At 42.9% G+C, this 26,441-nt stretch overlaps 1 protein-coding gene and 1 non-coding gene across 2 annotated transcripts in view; one reads left to right on the top strand and one right to left on the bottom strand.

Moving 5' to 3' along the window:
• Positions 1–26,441, top strand: part of LOC126953691 (glutathione S-transferase A4) — a 277,827-nt gene that overhangs the window by 22,654 nt on the left and 228,732 nt on the right. The gene's annotated exons all lie outside the window — the stretch shown is intronic.
• LOC126954107 (U1 spliceosomal RNA) lies at positions 14,642–14,805 on the bottom strand. The gene has a single exon (XR_007725549.1). It is a non-coding gene; the product is annotated as a U1 spliceosomal RNA (small nuclear RNA).

Genomic DNA, 26,441 nt, shown 5'->3' with positions numbered 1-26,441 from the left:
TTAGCTCTGCAAAGGTAAAAAGAATTGAGGACACTGAAGAATTTATATCAGGTGAGTTTAGTGGCACAAAACTAGCTCACAATTCCACATTGTGTTAGAGCAGCTCCGACCTCTGCATTCTTGCGTCCACAAAGGTAACTGTAAAGGGAAGCGGCCAGGTAAGTCATCGTTGCGAGCCTTTCTCCCGTTCCACCTCTTCTCATTTTGTGGTGTCAGTTGCTTCGGAAAGAACAAGGGCAAAGGAAAGGTTGCTGAAGGAAGGCATTCCCTTGTGTGTACATGTCAGTTTCACATTCTGTGCCCTTTATGCCAAAGAGGCCCTTGCTAGATATCATTTCCTCCTAGTTTGCCACCAAGATGGACAACAGACCTTTTCAACAAACCCTGCAAACTTTTTAAATTAATACTGCTGACACCAGGACAGATGTTACAAGAGAAATCTCTTCCTCCTTTCTTCTCCTCCTTCCCTAGTCATTTCACCCTCAAACATTTTGGGGCCCTGTACTGGATACTGGAGACACAAAGGAGACTAGAACATTCTCTGTCATTGAATTATTCTCAGTCAAGTGAAGACAGAAACTGGGGTCTGAAAATTTTGAATAGTAAAGCCATTTGTGACAGAGACGCACCTCATATTGGAAGTGAAACTTACATTTCCTGGCTCATAATGAAGACCTCTATGCTCAACACCACGTACAAAACATGTGCTATGTATAAAATGGGTAAATTCCATTAACAAATACATTTATCATTTTGGGATAGGCTGTGTCAAGACAGCAGACTTTCAAGTACTAACTCATCTTCCCCTTCTACCTTCTTTTTCAATGGCCTTATCTGAATGACTCTGTGCCCACTACTAGATAGGTGGTCTAAGACTTCTTGCCTTTTTTTTTTTTTTTGAGATAGAGTCTTGCTCTGTCACCCAGGCTGGAGTGCAGTGGCATGATCTCGGCTCACTGCAACCTCTGCCTCCCAGGTTCAAGTGATTCTCCTGCCTCAGCCTCCTGAGTAGCTGGGACTACAGGCGTGTGCCACCATGCCTGGCTAATTTTTGTATTTTTAGTAGAGACAGAGTTTCACTATGTTGGCCGGGCTTGTCTCGAACTCCTGACCTCGTGATCTGTCCGCCACAGCCTCTCAAAGTGCTGGGATTACAAGTGTGAGCCACCACGCCTGGCTGACTTCCTCCTTTTTTCACTGAATGGTTTGGAGCACACACAAAGGGCTCACACCTGGCACTGTCACTTATGAGCAGTATAAATTTGGGCAAGATTCTTAACTTTTCTGAACCTCGGGTTTCACATCTAGGACCCAGAGCTAATATTTGTTTCCTCATGGGATTGTTGTGATATTAAAAATAAAATACTGGGACACAGTATGCATGCAATAAATAGAAGCAGTTGTTACTAACAAAGAGACTGTCTACCATCTCCTCTTGTTTTAAGCCCCCTTCCTGAGAGAGGTGGAGAAAGAAGGCCTAACTAGCAAGTGTGGTTTTCTGGAGGGAGCAGGACTTGCAGCTGTTGCGGCATGATACAGTAGAAGCAGAGCTTCAGCTCTACCAGGACATTCTTCCATTTCCATATGACAGAGTGTCCTGATGCAGTTGGGCTTTTGGGGGTAAGCACCCAGCAACCCCAGGAAATTGGAGTTGAAGTTGTGGGTGCCAGAGACCAGGAGAGGTTCCAGGAATCATAAGAAGTTTCTAAGTTTATAGATAAGCTGGTAACACGAAACCAGGGAATAGATCATGTTATATTTATTTATTCCCTTATGAGCAACTCACATCTTTTTGCTTTCAGATGTTGCAAATTCATCCCACCTCCCACTGCAGCTATGATTCTCAGAGAAAGTACGTGTTCGTTGCTTGGATAAATAAATCTATTGCCTCTCAACCCTACCCTGCTTTGAGCCATTAGGCCTCTTCCCCTTTCCCCACTCTTCCTTAGAGGTCCAAAAATGCTTCTAGAAAGTATAACTTGAAAACCACTGCCATGATGAAATGTTCGGAACCTTGTTCACATGCTAAAGCTCAGTATCACCTCTACTTCAGCTGAAGATCCCTAAAGCTCAGTATCACCTCCACTCCAGCTGATCACTAAAGCTCAGTATCACCTCCACTCCAGCTGATCACTAAAGCTCAGTAGCCCCTCCACTCCAGCTGAAGATCCCTAAAGCTCAGTAGCACCTCTACTCCAGCTGAAGATCACTAAAGCTCAGTATCTCCTCCACTCCAGCTGAAGATCACTAAAGCTCAATAGCACCTCTACTCCAGCTGAAGATCACTAAAGCTCAGCATCACCTCTACTCCAGCTGAAGATCCCTAAAGCTCAGTAGCACCTCCACTCCAGCTGAAGATCCCTAAAGCTCAGTAGCACCTCCACTCCAGCTGAAGATCACTAAAGCTCAGTATCTCCTCCACTCCAGCTGAAGATCACTAAAGCTCAATAGCACCTCTACTCCAGCTGAAGATCACTAAAGCTCAGCATCACCTCTACTCCAGCTGAAGATCCCTAAAGCTCAGTAGCACCTCCACTCCAGCTGAAGATCCCTAAAGCTCAGTAGCACCTCCACTCCAGCTGAAGATCACTAAAGCTCAGCATCACCTCCACTCCAGCTGAAGATCACTAAAGCTCAGCATCACCTCCACTCCAGCTGAAGATCACTAAAGCTCAGCATCTCCTCCACTCCAGCTGAAGATCACTAAATCTCAGCATCACCTCTACTCCAGCTGAAGATCACTAAAGCTCAGTAGCACCTCTACTCCAGCTGAAGATCACTAAAGCTCAGCATCACCTCTACTCCAGCTGAAGATCACTAAATCTCAGCATCACCTCTACTCCAGCTGAAGATCACTAAAGCTCAGTAGCACCTCTACTCCAGCTGAAGATCACTAAAGCTCAGCATCACCTCTACTCCAGCTGAAGATCACTAAAGCTCAGTATCTCCTCCACTCCAGCTGAAGATCACTAAAGCTCAGCATCACCTCTACTCCAGCTGAAGATCACTAAAGCTCAGTATCTCCTCCACTCCAGCTGAAGATCACTAAAGCTCAGCATCACCTCCACTCCAGCTGAAGATCACTAAAGCTCAGCATCACCTCTACTCCAGCTGAAGATCACTAAAGCTCAGCATCACCTCCACTCCAGCTGAAGATCACTAAAGCTCAGTATCTCCTCCACTCCAGCTGAAGATCACTAAAGCTTAGTATCTCCTCCACTCCAGCTGAAGATCACTTCTCTCATTGCCTCTTTAATGTCTGCTTCACAACATTTTTCACAAGTTAGTTGTGTGATGAGCTGTCTTCCTCACAAGAACCTTATCTCCAGTGACAGCAGGGAATGAGGTGAGTCTGTTTAGATTTGACACTTGTGTCCCCAGTGCCGAGGCCAGTGCCTCAGGCATTGTAGGCTCTGGAAAAAATGCTTGGGACTAGGATAATCAGAGGACTGGGGGAAGTCCAGTCCCGTTCTCACTCAGGGGGAGTCAGAATAACATAGTTCACATTGCATAGTTCTTTGGAGGTGAAAAGATGGGACAGTGCACCAAGCCTGTGAAATCATTCTTATAGGCCAGGCCTGGTGGCTCACACCTATAATCCCAGCACTTTGGGAGGCCAAGGTGGGCAGATAACCTGAGGTCAGGAGTTCCAGACCAGCCTGGCCAACATGGTGAAACCCGTCTCTACTGAAAATTTAAAAATTAGCCGGACATGGTAGCAGGCGCCTGTAATCCCAGCTACTCGGGAGGCTGAGGCAGGAGAATTGTTTGAACCAGGAGGCAGAGGTTGCAGTGAGCCAAGATTGCGCCACTGCACTCCAGCCTGGGCCACAGAGTGAGACTCGTCTCAAAATAAATAAATAATCTTTCTTGATACCAAATCTCTCATTAATCATCTGGAAATCTCATACTTTCTGTCTCGTCTACTATAGAGGAAAGCACCTCGTATGTTCTGCCTAAGCACTCCACTATACTATTCAGAAGTTTCTATCGTCCATTTTTCATTTTTAATTGTGGTAAAATACATATAACATGAATTAACCATCTTAACCGTTTTGTGTGTGTGTGTGTTTTGTTTGTTTGTTTGTTTTGAGACAGGGTCTCTGTCTCCCAGGCTGAAGTGCAGTGGCACCATCTCAGCTCACTGTCACATTCGCCTCCCAGGTTCAAGTGATCCTCCTACCTCAGCCTCCTGAGTAGCTGGGACTACAGGCACGCACCATCATAGCCAGCTAATTTTTCTGTTTTTTGTAGAGATGATGTTTTGTCATGTTGCCCAAGCTGGTCTCAAACTCCTAGCCTTAAGCAATCCACCCGCCTCAGCCTCCCAAGGTGTTGGGATTACAGGTGAGAGCCACCACGCCCAGCCTCTTAACCGTTTTTAAATATGCAGTTCGGTAGTGTTAAGTATGTTTACATTGCCATACAACCAATCTTCAGAACTATTTCATCTCACAAAACTGAAAGTCTGTAACATTGAACAATAACTTCCTATTATCTCCTCTCCCCAGTGCCTGGCAACCACCATTCTATGTTCTGTTTATAAATTTGCTCACTTTAGATACCCCATATAAGTGGAATAATACAGTACTTTCTGTGTGACTGGTTTATTTGACTTAGCATAATGTCTTCAAGGTTCATTCATGTTATAGCATGTGACAGGATTTCCTTTTTTTTTTTTTGAGACGGAGTCTGGCTCTGTCACCCAGGCTGGAGGATTTCGTTTCTTTTTAAGGTTAAATAATATTTGGAAGTAATTATATTTCTGAACAATTTTTAAATTTTTAATTGTGAAATTAAGGGCATCTATTCTAAGGATGCCTAAGAGTGACAATGCCTAGGCATCTACCCATCCACACGAGGTAGCCTCATTCTTGAATATGACCACCAACATATTTGTAGTAGCTTCTTTAATTCACCTGAGAACTTTTAAAGTGTGTCAAAATTGATCTGTATGTGGCAGCAAAACACCCGCCTTGAAGATGAGTGCTAACCCAATCTCAGGATCAACCTCATGCAGAGCTGAGTACAAACTGAAAATGCAGGTCCCTGTGTGAGTGCACCGATTTTATGTTCTAGAAGCTAGCACTGCTTGTCTTAAAGTGCTTCTCTGGAAAAAATACTGCCTTGTAATTTCTGCCTATGTCGAAAACCTTGACTTTTTTTTTTTTTCCTACTGCTATCCTTGAAATTTATCAAAGTGGTGTCCTTATATTTTCCTATGAGGAAATCCCCCTTGAGCCCCTGCTCTTGTGAATTATATCTTACCCAGTGGGATGAAATATCACAGGGTTGGTACCTGTACCCTAGCTCCAAGAGTGCCAAGGAGAATTCCCCAAGCATGTTCTGGTTTACTTAGTTTTTTTTGTTCTATCTGCCAGCTGCATTTACCAAGTGCCTTTTGAGATAGGGTATCTCTTTCTCTCACCCAAAGTTGGAGTGCAGTGGCATGACCATGGCTTACTGTAGCCTTGAGCTCCTGGGCTCAAGCAATCCTCCCGCCTCAGCCTCCTGAGTAGCTGGGGCTACAGGCGCACATTACCACAACCAGCCAATTTTTTGATAGAGATGGGGTCTGGCTGTGTTGCCTAGGCTGGTCTCAAACTCCTGGGCTCACGCAGTCTTCCAGCCTCAGCTTCCCAAAGTGCTGGGATTACAGGTATGAGTCACTATGCTTGGCCTAAATGTTTTTTACATGATAGACCTTTTGAGTCTCTTCTCTGATAAATTAGTTTATTCAAGTTATTTTATGTTTCCTCGGGACAAAATTTGAAACGTATTTTTCTAACTGGTGATTTCCTTTAGGTTTTCTCATTAGTTTCTATGAGATTAAATGTTACAGTTGCTTATAATTTCATTCATCAGTGAAGAGTGTGATTATCTCCTTTTTCATCTTAATTCTGTATTTTTGTTTCCTTCTCTCCTTTTTAAAAAAATCTAGCTTGGGAAAAGTTTCTCTTACTATTTTTTCAAAGAATCAACTTTAAAATTTTTCTTATTTTTTTTTCTACTTACATGTCATTATTTTCAGCTTTTATTTTTATTATTCCCCCCTTCATACTTTTTAAAAGAATATCTTATGAACTTTTATTAAGATTACTATCAGGTTTGTTTTTTATTATAGTCTTTCTTCTCTGGAAATTAATGTGTTTAAGACTAATAGAATGCTGGCCGGGTGCGGTGGCTCACTGCTGTAATCCCAGCACTTTGGGAAGCTGAGGCGGGTGGATCATGAGGTCAGCAGTTCGAGACCAGCCTGGCCAACATGGTGAAACCCTGTCTCTACTAAAAATACAAAAAAATTAGCTGGGCATGGTGGCAGGCGCCTGTAACACCAGCAATTTGGGAGGTTGAGGCAGGAGAATCACTTGATACCAGAAGGCAAAGGTTGCAGTGAGCCAAGATTGCGCCACTGCACTCTAGCCTGGGCAATAAGAGCAAAACTCTATCTCAAAAAAAAAAAAAGACTAATAGAATTCCTTCGGAATGCAACTTTTACTGTGTTCCATTCCCTCCATTTTGCATAAAGTATTTTCCTTTTTCTTGCATTCCGTATGTCTAATCTGTTTTGATTTTCTCACTAATCCAAGATTTTTAGAAATATGTTTCCTTTTTTTCTTTCCTTCTTTCTTTCTTTTTTTATTTTTTATTTATTGAGACAAAGTCTTGCTCTGTCACCCAAGCTGGCATGATTATAGCTCACTGTAAACTTGAACTCCTCAAGTGATCTTCCCACCTCAGCCTCCCAAGTAGCTAGGACTACAGGAGGCACCACCATGCCTGGCTAATTAAAAAAAAAAAAAATTTTATTGAGACAGGGTCTCACTATGTTACTCAGGCTGATTAAAAACTCGTAGCCTCAAGCAATTCACCTGCTACAGCCTGGCAAAATGCTGGAATTACAGGCATGAGCCATCACACCCAGCCTAGAAATGTGTTAATTTATAGGTATTTAAGTCTTTTTGTTTATCCTTTTTTATACTTATTTCTAATTTTATTATGTTATAGTCTAAGCTTTTTAAACATTTGATGTGAGATTTTCTTTAAGGCCTGCAAACTTTGTTAAAATTAAAATTTTGTTAGAAGTTTTTCTTTGAGACCAAACAATTTTTATAAATAATCCGTGGACATATGGGAAGAAATATACATATATATGTATATATATATACACACACACACACACTCTCTCTCACACACACATATCCTTACTTAAAAGACACAAAGACTGTATCTACTAACTTGAAATTATTGACTATATCATTCAATTTCCCAGTGTCTTTACTTATTTTTTCTTTTAAGATGGAGTCTTGCTTTGTAGTCCAGGCTGGAGTGCAGTGGCTTGATCTCGGCTGAGTGCAACCTCCATCTCCTGGGTTCAATCGATTCTCCTGCCTCAGCCTCCCGAGTAGCTGGGATTACAGGCCTGTGCCACGATGCCAGCTAATTTTTGTATTTTTAGTAGAGACAAGGTTTTACCATGTTGACCGACTGGTCTGGAACTCCTGGCCTCGAGTGGTCCACGCCTTGGCCTACCAGTGTTGGGATTACAGGCATGAGCCACCATGCCGAGCCTTTAATTACTTTTAGACTATTAAGTTTCTCTGATTCTGAAAGATGTATATGAAAATCTTCCATAAAATAAAATCTCCCAATAACAATTTTAGAAATCATTATATTTTATCACCTTTCCTTTCCTTAAATTTAGCTCCATGTTGTTTGATGCATACAGGTTTATGATGTAGTAATACCTGTATATGTTGTAAATCATACACTAACATAATGTCCATCTTTCTATTGTTTTATTTGTATTACTTCAGTGTATCAATTTGTTTTCAAAACTTTATTACCCCATTTTAAATGTCTTATAAATAATATAGAGATGGGGGTTGTTTTCTGTTATATTTTAGAATTTGTTAATAGAAAAATTAATTTACTTCATTTTTAGTAAAATTGACCTTTTAATTTTATTCTTTTTGTCATCATATTTACTATTTATTTAATTTTTCTCTTTTCTTTGTCTTTGCTTTTATGGTTTTGACAAGTTGCTCTTCATTCTCTTTTCTCCCTTCACTAACTTGAAGGTTTTCTTTTTTTTGTTGTTTTTTGTTGTTTTTTTTTTTGAGACGGAGTCTCGCTCTGTTGCCCAGGCTAGAGTGCAGTGGCCGGATCTCAGCTCACTGCAAGCTCTGACTCCCGGGTTTACGCCATTCTCCTGCCTCAGCCTCCCGAGTAGCTGGGACTACAGGCGCCCGCCACCTTGCCCGGCAAGTTTTTTGTATTTTTTAGTAGAGACGGGGTTTCACCGTATTAGCCAGGATGGTCTTGATCTCCTGACCTCGTGATCCGCCCGTCTCGGCCTCCCAAAGTGCTGGGATTACAGACTGGAGCCACCACGCCCGGCCATAACTTGAAGGTTTTATTGTAATTTTTTATTTCACTATTGATTACCTTTTATTTTCCCTATAGTTATATGTTTCTACAGTATAATTTTTTCTTTATAATAATAATAACAAATATTATATAATAAATATATTATTTTAATATAATTTTATATTTAAATAAATATAATGGTTATAATAAAAATGACATATTTCTTTAGTATAATAATAGTTATATGGAAACAAGAGAGCACCCTTTTCCTCTTACGGAAATGCTTAATTCTCCCACTGTTTATTCTCTTCCCCTTAAGATAAGACCTTCAGAATGCTTTTAGCTCCTCACTTAGTGCAAATATTAGATCACTTTTACTTTCCCCCATCTATCCAAAGTACCTCAACTCCTAGGTTGTTGTTGTTTTGTGTGTGTGTGTGTGTGACAGAATCTCGCTCTGTTGCCCAGGCTGGAGTGCAGTGGTGCAATCTTAGCTCACTGCAACCTCCACCTCCTGGGTTCAAGCGGTTCTCCTATCTCAGCCTCCCAAGTAGCTGGGATTGCAGGCATGCGCCACCACGCCTGGCTAATATTTGTACTTTTATTAGATACAGGGTTTGCCATGTTGGCCAGGCTGGTCTTGAACTCCTGACCTCTGGTGATCCACCTGCCTTGGCCTCCCAAAGTGCTGGGATTACAGGAGTGCACTACTGTGTCCGGCCAACTCCTAGGCTTTGAAGAGATCGTTTAGTCCTTTGTGTTCCTAGCCATTAGTAGCTTTTCCCACTAATGAATTGCATCTTTTGTTTTTCAAGACACTTTATTTAATATTTAAGTTATACTTTCCTAGGTACTCTATCATTATCCTTTTAACCACATGTCAATGTGAAATAAGTCTTCTGCCACATATTAAATCTCTGTTCCAATAACTTTGTTGTTTGGCAAGAGCTCTTAGTGGCATATGCAAGTGAGAGAGTCTGTGAATTCTTGTTTGTCGGCAAATATCTTTCTTTTACCCTGGCAGGTGAATAATACTTTGGCTGAATGCTAAATCCTTGAGTTTCAGTCCTTTTCTCTCAGTAGTCTGAGGATGTTACGTGAACGTATTTTTCCTTCCAGTATTGAAGGTCAGAGGTCACAAGCTAGTTTGTTTCTTTTGTTTTGTTTTGTTTTGTTTGTTTTGTTTTGTTTTGTTTTGAGTATAGTCCCGCGATCTCAGCTCACTGCAAACTCCGCCTCATGGGTTCACATCATTCTCCTGCCTCAGTCTCCTGAGTAGCTGGGACTACAGGCACCTGCCATCACGCCTGGCTAATTTCGTTTTTGTATTTTTAGTAGAGACGGGGTTTCACTGTGTTTGCCAAGATGGTCTCAATCTCCTGACCTTGTGATCTGCCCGCCTCAGCCTCCCAAAGTGCTGGGATTACAGGCGTGAGCCACTGTGCCCAGCCTAATTTTTTGTATTTTTGTAGAGACGGGGTTTCACTGTGTTGCCCAGAGTGGTCTTGAACTCCTGAGCTCAGGCAATCCACTTGCCTTGGCCTCCCAAAGTGCTAGGATTATACGCGTGAGCCACCGCATCCAACCATTTGCTTCTTTTTCTTTCTGCCTAGAAATATATAAAATTTCCTCTTTATTTTTCCAGTTTAGAAATTATTTTTGATCAATCTGCCTGGAACTCAGTGTGTCTTCTTTCCCCTTCTTGATATTTCTTTTTTATTTTTCTGTAGCTCCTATTATTTGCATGGGAAGTTTCTTAGATCTGAGTCCTTTATCATTTTCTTCATGATTTTTATCTTTTTATATTTTTGCTCTGGGTTGTGATATATTTCTACCACTTTTAGACTTCCAGGCCACCATTTCAGATCTCAACAATGACCATCCCTTTTAGATTATTTACTAATGTTTCTAGCCCACAAATCAAGATTTTTGTTCCCAGAAATTTTTGTGAGGGGATCGGGGGTATTCCATGAAAGGGGCCATATATGCAAAGTGACCCCCAATGTTGAAGGAGCCAAGAAACCAAAGAATGAGGCAGACAAACTCAGTTTCTCGGCACTGGGTGATTTATAAAGGGAACTTAGAGAGAAGTGTGGTCTTGGGCAGCCAGGATGCAGGTAGAGCTCCGCCCCACAAGGCCCCAGACCCAGGGCTTATATCATGGGAAAAAAGCATAAGGACCCTGGAAAGAACGTGTAGGTGGCTTTGGGGATCACAGCATATGATTTCTGCAATGAAGGTTGTTTTGGAAGAAATGTACAACGAATAGGTGTTCCTACATAAGGAGTAATACATCAACTACATATTTTGGAGGCATTTCTGAACTCAGGCTTATTCAGGCAGATTAGCAGTTAAAATAAAGTCAGTTTTGTCCCCACATGGGGGCTACTAGAGTTCTTTTAAATGCTCTTATTGGTTCAGGTTGTCATTTATTTTCTCCAACCGTTTCACTTTTGTGGGGACTGCCGACTTTGTGCTTGTTTGCCATTTCTCTGGCTATCGGGTCCCTTCGGTATTCTTTGCTATTTTCCCTCAGTGGCTCACTGAGGCCTGGGGAGAACTTACAGTGGTAGTATCTTAGTCCATTTGGGCTACTGTAACAAAAATCCTGGCAGGACATGGTGATTCACGTCTGTAATCCCAGCACTTTGGGAGGCCAAGGCAAGAGGATGGCTTGAGCCCAGGAGCTGGAGACCAAACTCCAACTGGAGGCAAAAATTCCATTTCTACAAAAAAATACAAAAATTAGCCAAACATTGTGGAACATGCCTATAAACCCAGATAGTCAGGAAGCTGAGGTGGGAGGACCACTTGAGCCCAGGAGGTCGAGGCTGCAGTGAGAGGTGATTGTTGCGATTGTGCCACTGCACTCCAGCCTGGGTGACAAAGCAAGACCCTGTCTCTCATTAAAAAAAAAAAAAAAAAAAAAAAATCTCAGGCCGGGCCTGGTGGTTCACGCCTGTAATCCCAACACTTTGGGAGGTTGAGGCGGTTGGATCACCTGAGGTCATGAGTTTGCGACCAGCCTGACCAATATGGTGAAACCCCATCTCTACCAAAAATACAAAAAAATTAGCCAGGCGTGGTGACATGCACCTGTAGTCCCAGCTACTCAGGAGGCTGAGACAGGAGAATAAATTGAACTTGGGAGGGGGAGGTTGCAGTGAGCTGAGATCACACCACTGCACTCCAGCCTAGGCGACAGAGCGAGACTCCGTCCCCAAAAAAAAAAAAAAAAAAAAAAAAAAAATCCTAAACTAGATGGCTTATAACAGTTTATCTCTTACAGTTCTAGAGGCTGGGAATTTCAAGATCAAGATGTCAACAGATTGAGTGTCTGGTGAGGACTCACTCTGTGCTTAATAGAAGGCACTTTCTATCTGTGTCTTCACGTGGCAGAAGGGGTGAATGAGCTCCCTTTGGTGTCTTTTATACGGGCATTAATTCCATCCATGACGGCTCCATCGCCTTCCAAGGTCCCACCTCTTAAAACAATTGCATTGGGGATTAGGTTTCAACATATGAATTTGTCAGGGACAGATACAAACATTCAGACCATAGCAGGCAGCAGTACCATGAGTGGTGGAAGGAACACTGCTCTCTCCCCACATGGTTCAGCTGCGCACCCACTGCCCAGCTAACAGAGCCTACCTGAGCACTAGGAGGAGGCGTCTCTCTCCCCAGTCTCCTCAGCTGACTGACTGTAGGCCTTGCGGGTAGAAAGAGCTCAGCTCCCTCACTCCTTGGCATGGGAGAGCAACCTCTAAGGAATTATTGAGTGGACAAGAGTAGCTCCTCCCCCAGGGATCAACAGGTCTTCCCACCTCAAACATCTAGAGTTTGGTCTGATTCTCACCCCAGGGCTTCTCCATGGCTGATCTTCAGTCCTCAGCAGACTCAAGTAAGAAAGGTAACTGTGCCTGCTTTCTCCTGTGGAGGAGGTCCCAGGCCCCACCATCCTCTGGACTCAGAAGAAGTGCAGTGTTTGGATGGGAGATGTGGACAAAGGCAACCAGTATGAGTTCACACTGCCATGTGCCTAGCGGCTCACAACTTCATCTATTGCCATTACCAAAACTGTTATTAAAACAGTTGCCTGGGGTCAGGCACGGTGGCTCACACCTGTAATCCCAGCATTTTGGGAGGCTGAGGCAGGCAGATCACCTGAGGTCAGGAGTTCAAGACCAGCCTGGTCAACATGGCTAAACACCGTCTCTACTAAAAACACAAAAATTAGCTAGGCATGAAATGGTGGGTGCCTGTAATCCCAGCTACTAGGGAGGCAGAGGCAGGAGAATCACTTGAACCCGGGAGGCAAAGGTTGCAGTGAGCTGAGATCATACCACTGCACTCTAGCCTGGGCAACAGGGCGAGACTCTGTCTCAAACAAACAAACATAAAAACCAGTTGCCTAAAAAATTTACTGAACTTTTAAATAAATAATAACATTAATTTAAACTTTTCAAAATACACATAAGCCTACAATTCTAACAAAAATATTTTCATTTTTCAATGTCCTTTTCTGATCTTTCTCTGTTTGCATGAGATTTTCACATTGCTGCAATCAGAGTGCATGTCCAGGTGGTCCTGCCTGTCTTTCTACGGCATCCACTTCTCTGTGCCATTCCGTAGCAGCGTGGTAACATGCTAATGGCTGCATGAACAAGGTTTGGAAGCATTCTATGTGTCTGACAATAGAGGAATACCTAAAAAAAAGCAGTCATACATCCACTGTAGGTGATTATTTTCCAGCCTTTATTTTAACAATTTTGCAAATTTTCTTTTGAATCAACAACAATTATCCCATCCCCCACTCCATCCCACCTAGTGTTCTCATTGACTTACCTCTTTAAAGTAAGTGGGTCAGCATTCATGAGCAACTTCCCTGTTCACAGAAGGGCTGTTCATAGCCCTTCTATGATAGACTTCAGAACTACCCTGAGAGCTATTTGACAGTCTCAACTCTGGCCAGGCCATGTTCTCATGATGACAGTCCCGGAGGAAAGATGCTTTAATTTAGCAGAACGAATTCCCTCACTGCATTGCTCAGCCTGGTTCCTCAACTGTGGCTCATCTGCAGCCCTGGATGATAGAAGCCTGGTATATTTTTATGCCTTGTGGAATTTCTCCCTCTACAGCTCATTGGTCTTCTTTTTCTAACTGCAGAAAGGCTGGGCACAGTGGCTCACATCTGTAATCTCAGCACTTTGGGAGGCCAAAGTGGGAGGATCGCTTGAGCCCAAAAGTTCAAGACCAGACTGGGCAATAAAGTGAGAACTCATCTCTACAAAAAAATCAAAAGCTAGCCAAGCATGGTGGCGTATGTGGTCCCAGCTACACAGGAGGCTGAAACAGGTGAAGCACTTGAGCGCAGGAGGTTCAGGCTATAGGGAGCCATGTTTACACCACTGTACTCCAGTCTGAGCAACAGTGAGACCCTGTTTCAAAGAAAACAAAAACAAAAAAAATCGTTTGTGCCTGGGCACAGTGGCGCACACCTGTAATCCCAGCACCTTGGGAGGCTGAGGTGGGTGGGATTACTTCAGGTCAGGAGTTCAAGACCAGCCTGGCCAACATGGTGAAACCCCATCTCTACTAAAAATACAAAAAAAATTAGCCAGGTGTGGTGCTCCACACCTGTAATCCCAGCTAGTCAGGTGGCTGAGGCATGAGAATTGCTTGAAGCCGGGAGGCAGAGGTTGCAGTGAGCTGAGATCATGCCACTGCACAGTGGAGCCAACCTGGGCAACAGAGTAGACTCTGTCTTAAAAAAACAAAAACAAAAACAAAAAAAAAAAAAAACCCGAAAAACATTCTGTGGTAGTGAGATGAGTTGCTTGCCAGCAACGTGGATCCATACAGACACCTCTGAGCAGGCTGGGCTGCCTTTCCCACAGCAGCCCTCCATCCCCACTCCACCCCACATTACCCACCCACCAAAATTCACAGCCACATCTGAGAATATCTTTGGTCTCCAGATCTAAGCCATTATCTTCACATTTTCAGGAAGAATAGATTCTTGAGGGTAGTGGAGCTCTCTTGGGCATTTCTGGTCAAAAACATATAGTTTCATCTTCTTTTCTCTATAGGAGAATTTCACCCAATATAATTAAGATTTCTCCCTTGTCAACAGCTGCAGGGTCCAGCATCCCCGTCACTCTCCAAGCCTTCCCGGAATCTCTGGTCTAAGGTCTTAGGGCAGGGCAGTCTTTTCCTAGCACAGCTTCTTCAAGCACTCTCAGAACTCGGTCTTGTCTTTCCTTTTTTTTTCCGGAGGAAAGTGTGAACACAGTCCCCCATTACCACAAATTATGCAGTCGAGTTTCCCACATTTGGGGAAATCGCAGGGGTCAGCACATCCGTAGGGCAATGGATAAGCCTCACTCTGGGAAAACCACCTTCGTGATCATGGTATCTCCCCTGCCAGGTAAGTATAGAACTTGGTCTTTTCTTCTCTGGTCCTGGTGCATCTTTGCAGGAAGCAAAGAAGCTGGGTGAAATGTTCCTTCTCAGCAGCTCGAGTGTCCTAGTCCAAGTGCTGATTGTCACTATTATGAATCAAGTTATAGGCTATCTCAGAATCAGATAACATTGTCATCTGGCTGTATTTTAAAATATGGTTTGAGGGTGTGTCTAACTCCTGTCAATGCTAAGTAAATTCTTCATTTATGAATCTTGAATTTCAGTCTAGGCGTGAAACTGGACTCCAACTCAAAAGAGTTGACTGTAGTTGATTTATTCACATCCTCAGTCCACTCTTACAAGGCTTTCCATGCCATCCCTCTACTAAACAGCTCTACTGAGGTCATCAGTGACCTACCTATATCTTGCCAAAGTCAATGGTCCATTCTCTGTCGTTACCTTACCTCTCTGTGGGATTTGGCAAGCTGACCACTCCATGCTTCTGGAAGCCCTTTCTTCTCTAGGCTTCAGGGAACCCTCCCTCCTGGAGTCCTGTCTTCCTGCTTTCATTCTTGCCCTCCCAGCAGCCCCTTTTCCAGATGGCAGTCTGAGTGATATTTTAAAAACATTTGCTAGGCAAGGCACAGTGGCTCACACCTATAATCCCAGCACTTTGGGAGGGCAAGGTGGGAGGATTGCTTGAGCCCAGGAGGTCAAGACTGCAGTGAGCCATGATTGTACCACTGAACTCCAGCCTGGGTGATAGAGCAAGACCCTGTCTCAAAAGAAACAAACAAACAAAAGATTTACTTAATCATATCGCTATTCCTCCAAAAGCTTCCAATTATGTGTTGGGTAATAACCCAGCCCCTACCATGATCTATGGTTTGACCCTGCCTTCTTTGCTCAGTCCTCACCCACACTCCCACTCATCTACCAGGCTCCAGCCACACTGACCTCCTTCTACCTGTCAAATTCTCCAGGAGCTTTCAAATTGTTGAGACTTCTTTTTAGAATGGTCTTCCTACGAGTCATCAGGTGGCTGCCTCCTCTTCACTTGGGTCAAAGCCAAACATCAGCTCCTCAAGAGTTTTTCCCTGTCATACTTCAAGTCATTCATTTTTCTCTTCACAGCTCATATTATCTGAAATTGTCTTCATTTGCTTGTTTTCTGGAGTGTGAGTTCATGAAGGTCAGGGACTTTATCTTGTCATATTATACCTAGTACTGAAAACCCCACAGAGCAGGTCCTCAATAAATACTCATAGGCTGGGTGCAGCGGCTCATGCCTTAATCCCAGCACTTTGGGAGGCTGAGGTGGGTGGATCACTTGCAGCCAGGAGTTCGGGACCAGCCTGGCCAACATAGTGAAACCCCCATCTCTACCAAAAATGACAAAAATAACTGGATGTGGTAGTGCACCTGTAGGCCCAGCTACTTGGGAGGCTGAGGTGGGAAAATCACTTGAACCTGGGAGTTGGAGGTTGCGGTGAGCCAAGACCACACCACTGTGGTCCACTCTGGGTAACAGAGTGACACTCTGTCTCAGAATAAAGACACACATACATATATACGTACTCATAGACCGGCTTTTAATTATTTTACTATCCAATGTTCAGGAGCCCATTCTGTTTATTATGTAGACACCTCAACTAGACTGCAAAAAAATATATAGCAAATCATTTGGTTTGTAGTTTTTGTTTAACAGGTATTAGAATGCCTCAAGTTTTTTAGATTTCCTACATTAGAAATACTTGCCCATAAGTGAGCTGAAAGAAAAACATGAATATAATGGTTGGAAGTTTCTTTTTTATATAAATGCTTCTAATTTGTGGTCAATAAGAAGGTAGGTTAAAGATTCAAGAGAAGTACAAGACCTCCCCTAACCTCTGTCAGTATCACTCACTTCAGCTCCCCTCCTAATGCAGGATACCTATCACGGGTCGGCCACTGGGCTAGATGATGGGAAATGAGTAAGACACAGGCTCTGACCTTGACTTTACACTCTGACTAGGGAGACAAGCACATAAATAGGTAATGTCAGCGTAATGTGGACTGTGCTGCCAGAGGGCCACCCATGAGACACGGGGTTGGTCATTTGGTCTGTCTGGAACATGCAGGGGATGTTTTCTCAAGGAGACCACCTCTGTGTTTGGCTCCTACTAAGATGTATCACATTTCCTCACTGTGTTCTTGTGTTTTATACAGTATTTATAAACCACCTATCTGCTTTCTGTTCTTTTGAAACAAGAGGAATTTCTTTAGCTATATTTCCAAAGAAGATATGTTAGTTCTTCTATATATATATGATAAGATATATATATCAAGTGTCTTAGTCCACGTGGATTGCTGGAACAGAATGCCATAGATGAGTGACTTCTAAACAACAGAAATTTATTTCTGGAGTCTGGAAAGTCTAAGATCAAGGCGCTGGCAGATTCGGTGTCTGGTGAGGGCCCACTTCCTGGTTCCTAGAGGAACATCTTGCTGTGTCCTCACATGGCAGAAGGGGTAGGGATCTCTCTTGGGTTATATTTAATAAGAACAAGCATCTCATTCATGAGGACTCTGCTCATGACCTCATCACCTCCCAAAGACCCCACCTCTAATACCATCACATAGAGGATTAGAATTCAACATCTGAACGTTGGTGTGACATAAATATTCAGTCTATATCATCAACATTGGTTTTTTTCTTCTTCATAGCATTGCATTTTTATCTGATATAATTAGATTTTCTGCCCAGAGGCCTTTGTGAAACTTTCTGACAGTTAATTGCTAGAATGTGTTTTAACGTTCTTACCATTGAACTTTCTGGGATGAGTCTTATATTACCCAGATCAGATATGCTCCAGGTCAGCATATTTGGAGATGAAAGTGACCCTTTTAAAATTCCACTGAACCAGTAATGAATATATCAGTCAAAATACGATTTTAATTATTAAACTAGACTAAGATCTTTTTATTAGAACCACCCAAACTGTCAGTCATCAGTGTTGTTCTGTTCCATATTTAATATGCAATATTTAACCATATTTAAATACATTTAAGTTACCTATTTAGAAAAACCTTTAGACTTTTTGTCTTTTCAATTGACACCCAGTCTCGTTTCATTTCATGGTTATTTCCTCTGTTTTAACCATTTAATTCTAGACAATATGGCTTGCTGGTTTCCATCTTTTGCTCCACAGGCCCTCATTTCTTTAAGGTTAATGAAATGCTTCCTGTCAAATAGAAATGTAACTTGTTAGTTCTTCTATAACCAAAGGACACTATGCTTGCCTGACACCGCCCTGAAAGGGGACTTGACTGTAACCATTTTCTTTGTATTGAAACTAATTTTCAGCTTCTGTGATAATATTAATTCCTAGTTTCCTACCAAACTCACTAAATGCTTTTCAAGTGACAGAACTGTGATGCCCTTGGAGACAGGACTGGGCTAAATGTGCAAAGAAAATAAGGTAGTAGTGGTGGGGAAATTCTGAGGGAGCTGCAGCTTGCAGGAAGCTGGACAAAATGCCAAGAGAAATGAAAATTAGGATGGTTTGGATCTAAGTAATCCCCTGAAAGAGAAAATTATTATCAGGCATAATTTTAGGGAAACATATATAAACATATTCTTGGCTGCAAGACCCTACATGAATAGCTTCTCCTTACATACACACATTCAGGCTCACACAGAATCTCAGACCTCATGTCTCATGACTCATTGTTCACTCTGCTACAATCAAGACAGGCCTTGGCCCCAGTTGAGCCTTTGCTCTGGCTATTCTCTCTTCCTGGAACACCTTCCCCTACAAATACCTAGGGTGAATTCACTGTCTTTGAGTCTTTGTCCAAACACCACATTCTTAAGGAGGCTGTAAGGGAGAAAAAGTAACAACATTTTCTCACCCATCACAAAGTTCTCCCATCACAAAGACCTCTATAACAAAAGCAGACTAACAGGGGAAGCATACAAATATACTTAATGGAAGTTTAACATGGCATGAGAGACTTCAGAAATAAAGACCTAGGGAAACAGGGAAAACTGTATTTTTGTAGAGGGTCATGCAGAAGTATGATTGGAGAGCAAAAGGATATGATTTAATGGTAATTAACTGGGAGGAACTTAGCAAGCCCTATTTGTTCAGATTTTTCTCTGTGTCTTCATTCATTTCCTCTGGGTATTGGGAGGACCCTTCTAGAATGAGGGTTTTATGACCTGCTTTAGAGGAAGATCAGATAGTTCTAATGGCCTGTTTCAGGGGAGAACACTGGGAGGAGGGCAGAGGGACCTTTCTGCTTCTGTTTTTTTCTAAATGCCAAAGTGTCATACTTTGGGGTAGCATGTCCCAAACCCTGTCAAGGCCTTCTTTGATGATTATATTTAAAACTGCGAAGTTTCCCTGTCCAATGCTGGCTTTCAAAAACTATCACAGAAATAACCTATTGATAAGACAAAGCTGACTACATTCATGCTACAATAAGACAGAGTGTGCGCTACCTTGACAGTCTTGGAGCCCACAGGGGGTGAAGTTGGAATGTTTATGAGGTATGCAAGTCAGGTTTAAGGCAGATCTTTCATTGTGGGGCCTTGCTTAGGATTGCATAAAATTACGATATAATTTAGAGTTGGTAGACAGAGCAAGGTGAAGGTTTGAAATGAACCAATATTTGAGATGAGTCAACAGTCTTTGATCAAATCATTCATTTAAGTGGGTATTTTGGGAAGTTCCTGGGATAAATGATAAGGTTATGTGCAACTTGTATCTCTTGGGCAAGAGTTTCCTGGAATAGTAAAATTATATTGATGAAGACAGAATAGAAAAGCTATGTTAGTGAAGACAGCCCAGTGGTAAGAGAATGTTAATATAGATGGGAAACTGTGAGCAGTTCTCACTTCCAGTCCCCTTTACCTTGCTCTCAGCACTTATTCACTTCTTACATACTATACAATTGAATCACTATGATTGTTTATTGGCTGTCTCCCACCATCCCCTCACAGTGTGAGTGTAAACTCCACTAAAAGTACCTGACATACATTATTAATAATAATAGCAAATACTTATAGTACCAACCATGTATTGGATGCTGTTCTAAGGGCTTTATATTTATTTCCTCACATAATCCTCACTAAAACCTTATAAGAAGGTATTAATATTGTCTGCATTTTAGAAGCATAAGCACAGAGTTACTAAATCCATTTGCCCAAGACCACACAGCTAGTAAATGTAGAATCTGGATTAGAATCCAGTGTCTGGCGTCTTTTCAACCTCATTACTAAGAGCCTTCCCTGTGGGTGGACATTTTGGTGAACATTCACACAGGAGGTGTTAAAACAATTAATTGGAGGCCATTAGGCTGAGGTGGCTCCAGCATCCTGGGTTCCTATGAAACAAACTGAAATCCTGCTCAGTATTAATAGTAAAATGAAACTTAAGCTTAACCAATCAGAAACTACCAACTAGCCTTTAGCTAGGGACTTTGCATCAGAATGATCCAAATAAGGCTTGTTCACTTCAGCCAATCAAATGTTTTATCTGCCTTGCTTCTGCCTTCACCTCATAAAAGTCTTCTTCCCTGATCCCACTTTGGTGGCACCTTTGAACCACATGCAATCTGGCACTGCCCAATTCATGCATTGCTATCTGCTCAAATAAAATCTTCAAACAGTTTTAATAAGTTTTATTTTGGCCAGGCACAGTGACTAATGCCTGTAATCCAAGCACTTTGGGAGGCTAAGGTGGGTAGATCACTTGAGGTCAGGAGTTTGAGACCAGCCTGGCCAACATGGTGAAATCCCACCTTCACTAAAAATACAAAAATTAGCTAGACATGGTGATGGGTGCCTGTAATCCCAGCTATTCGGGAGGTTGAAGCAAGAGAATTGCTTGAACCCAGGAGGTTGCAGTGAGCCAAGATTGCACCATTGCACTCCAGCCTGGGTGACAAGAGTAAAACTCTGTCTCAAAAAAAAAAAAAGTTTTATTTTGTTTTTAATTGGCACCTTATTGTACATATTTATAGGATACAATGCAATGCTTTGATACATATATATATTGTGTAATGATCAAATCAGGATAAATAACATATTCATTACTTCAAACACTTGTCATTCCTTTGCGGTGAGAATATTCAAAATCTTCTCTGCTAAACCTACCAAATGAGAGAAAACATTTGGAAACTACACATCTGACAAAAGATTATTAACCAAAATATATAAGGAGCTCAGACAACGCAATAGAAAAAAATCTAATATTATTTTTAAATGAACAAAATATCTGAATAGACATTTCTCAAAAGAAGACATTACAAATAGTCAGTGGGTATATTAAAAATCCTCATCATTTATCATCAGAGAAATATGCAAGTCAAAACTACATGAGGTATCATCTCACTTCAGTTAAAAGAGCTTTTATCCAAAAGACAGGCAACAACAAATGCTGGTGAGGATGTGGAGAAAAGGGAACCCTTGTACTCTGTTGGTGGGAATGGAAATTAGGACAGCCACTGTGGAGAACAGTATGAAGGTTTCTCAAAAAACTGAAGATGGAGCTACCATATGACCCAGCAATCCCACTGCTAGGTGTATATCCCAAAGAAAAAAAAACCAGTATATCAAAGAGATAACTGCACTCCCATGAATCAGCCTAAGTGTCCATGAGGGGATGAGCGGATAAAAAAAAATGTGGTACATATACACAATGAAATATTATTCAGCCATAAAAAAGAGATCCTGTAATTTGCAACAACATGGATGGAACTGAAGGACATTATGTTAAGTGAAGTAAACCAGGCACACAAAGACAAATTTTACACATGTGGGAGTTAAAAATTCAAACAAACTCATGGAGCAGGAGAGTAGAATAATGGTTACCAGAGTCTGGGAAGGGTAGTGGGGAAAGGGGTGGATAAAGTGGGGATGATTAATGGATACAAAATAATAGAATTAATAAGATCTAGTATTTGATAGCACAGTGGGGTAACTACAGTCAATATTTTTTTGTATATTTTTAAATAGCTGGCTTGGCACTGTAACTCACACCTATAATCCCAGCACTTTGGGAGGCCAAGGAGGGTGGATTATTTGAGGCCAGGAGTTTGAGACCAGCCTGGCCAACATGGTGAAACCCTGTCTGTAGTCCCAGCTACTCAAGTGATTCTCCCGTCTCAGACTCCTGAGTAGCTAGGACTACAGACTTGTGCCACTACACCCAGCTAATTTTTGTATTTTTGGTAGAGACAGCTTTCACCATGTTCACCAGGCTGGTCTCGAACTCCTGGCCTCAAGTGATCTGCTCACCTCAGCCTCCCAAAGTGCTGGGATTTCAAGTGTGAGCCACTGCACCTGACCATCTTCCATACTATTTTGAAGTATATTGTCATTGACTGTATCACCCTACTGTGCAATAGAACCCAGAACTTGTTCCTCCTCCTACTAACTGTAACTTTAAACTCTCTAAAATTTTAATGTACCTAAATTTATCTTTCAATAGCAGCAAATATTTTTTGGCACTGAACCATTTCCAAAAGCCAGACCACAAAGGATGTTCTAAAACTTCCTTGGCAACTCCTGCCTTAAGGATTAAAAGAGTGCCTGGCACCTCTCCTTCCACTGAACAGCAAACATTTACTTCTTTCACTTTTCTTTCCCTCACTGCTATTGCTGATCAAAGACCCTTTCCTTCAGATTCACACATTCATTCTTCAGTTGTGTCCACGCAATTAAAAAGCTTACTTAGCAGCATCTACTGACTTTTCATATGTCTCTTATTCAGTACAGAGTTTGACTCTTCAGGGCAATAAGTCCTATTTTCCTGATTCCAAATTGGATTGAGGCCGAGCGTCGTGGCTCATGCTTATAATCCCAGCACTATAGGAGGCCGAGGTGGGCAGATCACCTGAGGTCAGGAATTCAAGACCAGCTTGACCAACATAGTGAAACCCCATCTCCACTAAAAATACAAAAAGTAGCCAGGCATGGTGGAGCGTACCTGTAGTCCCAGCTACTCAAGAGGCTAAGGCAGGAGACTAGCTTAAACCCAGGAGGCAGAGGTTGCAGTGAGCTGAGATTGCACCACTGCACTGCAGCCTGGGCACAGAGTGAGACTCTGTCTCAAAAAACAAAACAAAAATACACACATTGGATTGAGGTGTGGGGGCAGTGGGTAGAGGTGGCCATTCCTGTCGTTCTCATATACTTCCTATAATATCATTGTAAAGATGTTAAAAAAAAAATAACTTGAACTCTAGAAAATGCTTATGGTGAAAATAGCATGTTATACACAAAGTAACAGCTTCCACTTCAGTGTTTCTTGTGGTTCACGTTGGTATCTAGGTTGCACTAAACACCCCTGAGAAGCTTTCAAGCTCTCCCTAAGTTTCAGTGCATTCTGCAGTCAAACGTTTATAAATTCAAAACCTTACTAGCATGAGGTGTCATATGAGAGGCTTGACCTTATATATGTTACCCTTAGAGACATTAGAATGTAAGCTCCTTGAGGACAGGGATTCGCATTTACTTTGTTTATTGATACCTCTTGTCAGAGAAGAGGGCAACATAGTGGGACCCTGTCCCTAGAAAAATTAATTTTAAAAAATAAAAATAAATTTTAAGGAAAGAATAAAAGGAAAAAGAAGTCAGTGAATTTAGGAGAACATTTGACCTCCGATGATATATATTGCCACTTGTCTTCAGATAGCATACAACAATCCAAACTTGTTCAAAAAGCAAATAAACAGAGCCTATAACAGTGTAAACATGTTTATTTAAGTAGAACTAACTTTTGCCAAGCTGGGCATGGATAGGAGAGGGAGAGTACTCAGTAGTTGTAGGCATTTTTAAGACTTGGAAAGCTTAAGTAGGAAAACCTTTAAGAACTGGGCACAGTGACTCCCACCTGTGATCCCAGCACTTTAGGAGGCTGAGGCAGGAGGATCCTTTGAGCCCAGGAGTCCAAGACCAGCCTGGTCAACATGGCAAAACCCCATCTCTACAAGAAATACAAAAATTAGCCAGGTGTGGTGGTGCATGTCTGTAGTTCCAGCTACTCAGGAGGCTGAGGTGGGAGGATTGCTTGAGCTGGGGAGATTGAGGCTGCAGTGAGAGCCATGTTCATGCCACTGCACTCTATCCTGGGTGACAGAGCAAGACATTGTCTCAATTTAAAGAAAAAGAAAAGGGCCAGGCATGGTGGCTCATGCCTGTAATCCCAGCACTTTGGGAGGCCGAGGCAGGCAGATCACGAGGTCAGGAGATCGAGACCATCCTGGCTAACACAGTGAAACCCAGACTCTACTAAAAATACAAAAAAATTAGCCAGGAGTGATGGCAGGCACCTGTAGTCACAGCTACTTAGGAGGCTGAGGCAGGAGAATGGTGTGAACCTGGGAGGCGGAGCTTGCAGTGAGCCAAGATCACACCACTGCACTCCAGCCTGGGTGACAGAGCAAGACTCTGTCTCAAGAAAAAAAAAGAGGCCAGGTGCAGTGGCTCACGCCTGTAATCCCAGCACTTTGGGAGGCTGAGGCAGGTGGATCACCTGAGGTCAGGAGTTTGAGACCAGCCTGACTAGCAAGGTGAAACCCTATCTCTACTAAAAATACAAAAATTAGCCGGGTGTGGTGGCGGGCACCTGTAGTCCCAGCTACTAGGGAAGCTGAGACAGGAGAATTGCTTGAACCCGGGAGGCGGAGCTTGCAGTGAGCCAAGATCGCAGCACTTCAGTCCAGCCTGGGCAACAGAATGAGACTCCGTCTCAAAAAAAAAAAGAAAGAAAAGAAAACCTTTAAGAACTTTTAAAAGCCCTTTCTCATCCAGGGTTGGGACGAGACCTGCAGAGCATATGCTCTGGGTATTTGGTGGCCCTTCTGGTGAGCACTGGCATTCCTTGAGGTCAACCTGTGCTGAAGACAGGAAGATTTCACCCAAGTACATAACTAAGAGAAGATCACTCGCAGAAGATTTCATCCCCAAAAGCAAGAATGTGAAGGACACTTGTACCCAGACAGTGAGGGCCACTGCCTCCTGCTATGCTTTTAGCTCCCCCCATAGCTGAGCCCTCCTGACCGGAAAACCTGATGAGACCACTTTTTTCATCCCTCAGTCTCACAGAGGTCCCATAAAACTGAACCAGGCTTGATGCTGACACTGGGCCAGGGCAATGTAGGCCCACTGGAGCCGGGGGAGAGTGTGACAGAGAGTGTCAAAGTCAAAATAAAAATATAAAGACAAATCTCTAAATGTAATGTCTTTCCTTGGGAATCACAGAGTTGCAATTTGGTGCATACACACAGATGGGGTGGCCTTCGGTGTGTCCGAAGGACAAAGAGAAGGTTGGGATTTTTATTAGAAAAGGAAATATTACATATGGTTTTGAAAGAAAGCTCATTGGCACTGGAGAAGCTTTTGGGAACTGCCAAGCTCCAACTGGTGAGTGACAGTGGTCAGTAAAGCTAGTCTTAGAGTCACAGCAGGGTATTTCAGCAGCTACTGGGTAAAACTGATCTTACCTATACCAGGCCATTTCAGCAGCTGGGCTTATGGAGAATTCAGTTCTTGGATCAGTGCTACGTGCCCTGATGCTTTTCCAACCTGTCCTTCCTACTCTGATTTAGTTGGGTATCACAAGAATGACCCAATTTGCATAATCAACATTGAAAAGAAAAAGTAGCCAGCGCTGGTGCTGGTTCCAGAGGATGCTGTGTAGGCTGAGACTGGGGACATGCACACCATAATATATCTAAGCAAAATGGCCAGGTCTAGTGCTTTGGCTGCAGTGAGGAGGGTGCCGAGGGAAGGGACACATCAGTGGAAGATTGATACAGAAGTTGATACAGGTGTGAGCAGGAGACAGTCACATAGTGGTCCTCACAGAAGATGGTGGTGTCTTCCTCTGAGGCTGCTTCCAGAACAGTTACAGTGTGGTCAGGCTGCTGGAGCCCATGAATAAGACCACGATGATTGTGCAAGTGCAGCTGGACATGCCCATGGTGAAGATGGCCTCAGGAAATGGCCACTTGGTGATGCTGACAGCGGACAGTGACCTAGATGCCTTGTGGGAGCAGGGAAATCTGGGCCTTGTGCTTGAATTATGTGCCAACGGTGATGGCCAATAGGACATGATTCCTGGTCCCCCAGATATGATGCTGAAATTCAGGGCACACTGGGACCTGATGCCTTCTGTGGCACCTGTTTCACCGTTCCATCCCCTGTAAGGGGCACATACACAGAATATGGCTTTGGCCTCTTCAACAACAATCAGCTTGGAACCTCAGGCACAGAATCTTGCTTCATACCCCAGAACGTGGGATCCTTCAAGAACTCTACCAAGTCCAGGCCAGGCACGGTGTAATCCCAGCACTTTGGGAGGCTTAGGCTGGTGGATCACGAGGTTGGGAAATCGAGACCATCCTGGCTAACAAGGTGAAACCCTGTCTCTACTAAAAATACAAACAAAAAAAATTAGCCAGGCGTGGTGGCAGGCACCTGTAGTCCCAGTTACTCGGGAGGCTGAGGCAGGAGAATGGTGTGAACCCGGGAGACGGAGCTTGCAGTGAGCCGAGATCGTGCCACTGCACTCCAGCCTGGGTGACAGAGTGAGAGACTCCATCTAAAAAAAAAAAAAGAACTCTACCAAGTCCAGGTAGGCTTCTCTGGTGGCCAGCACCATACAGTCTTCATGGAT

This window comes from Macaca thibetana, chromosome 4, assembly GCF_024542745.1.
Source record: "Macaca thibetana thibetana isolate TM-01 chromosome 4, ASM2454274v1, whole genome shotgun sequence".
Taxonomy (NCBI): Eukaryota; Metazoa; Chordata; class Mammalia; order Primates; family Cercopithecidae; genus Macaca; species Macaca thibetana.
Note: the sequence above shows the minus strand (reverse complement) of the source record. Positions and strands in the feature narration are given on the sequence as shown.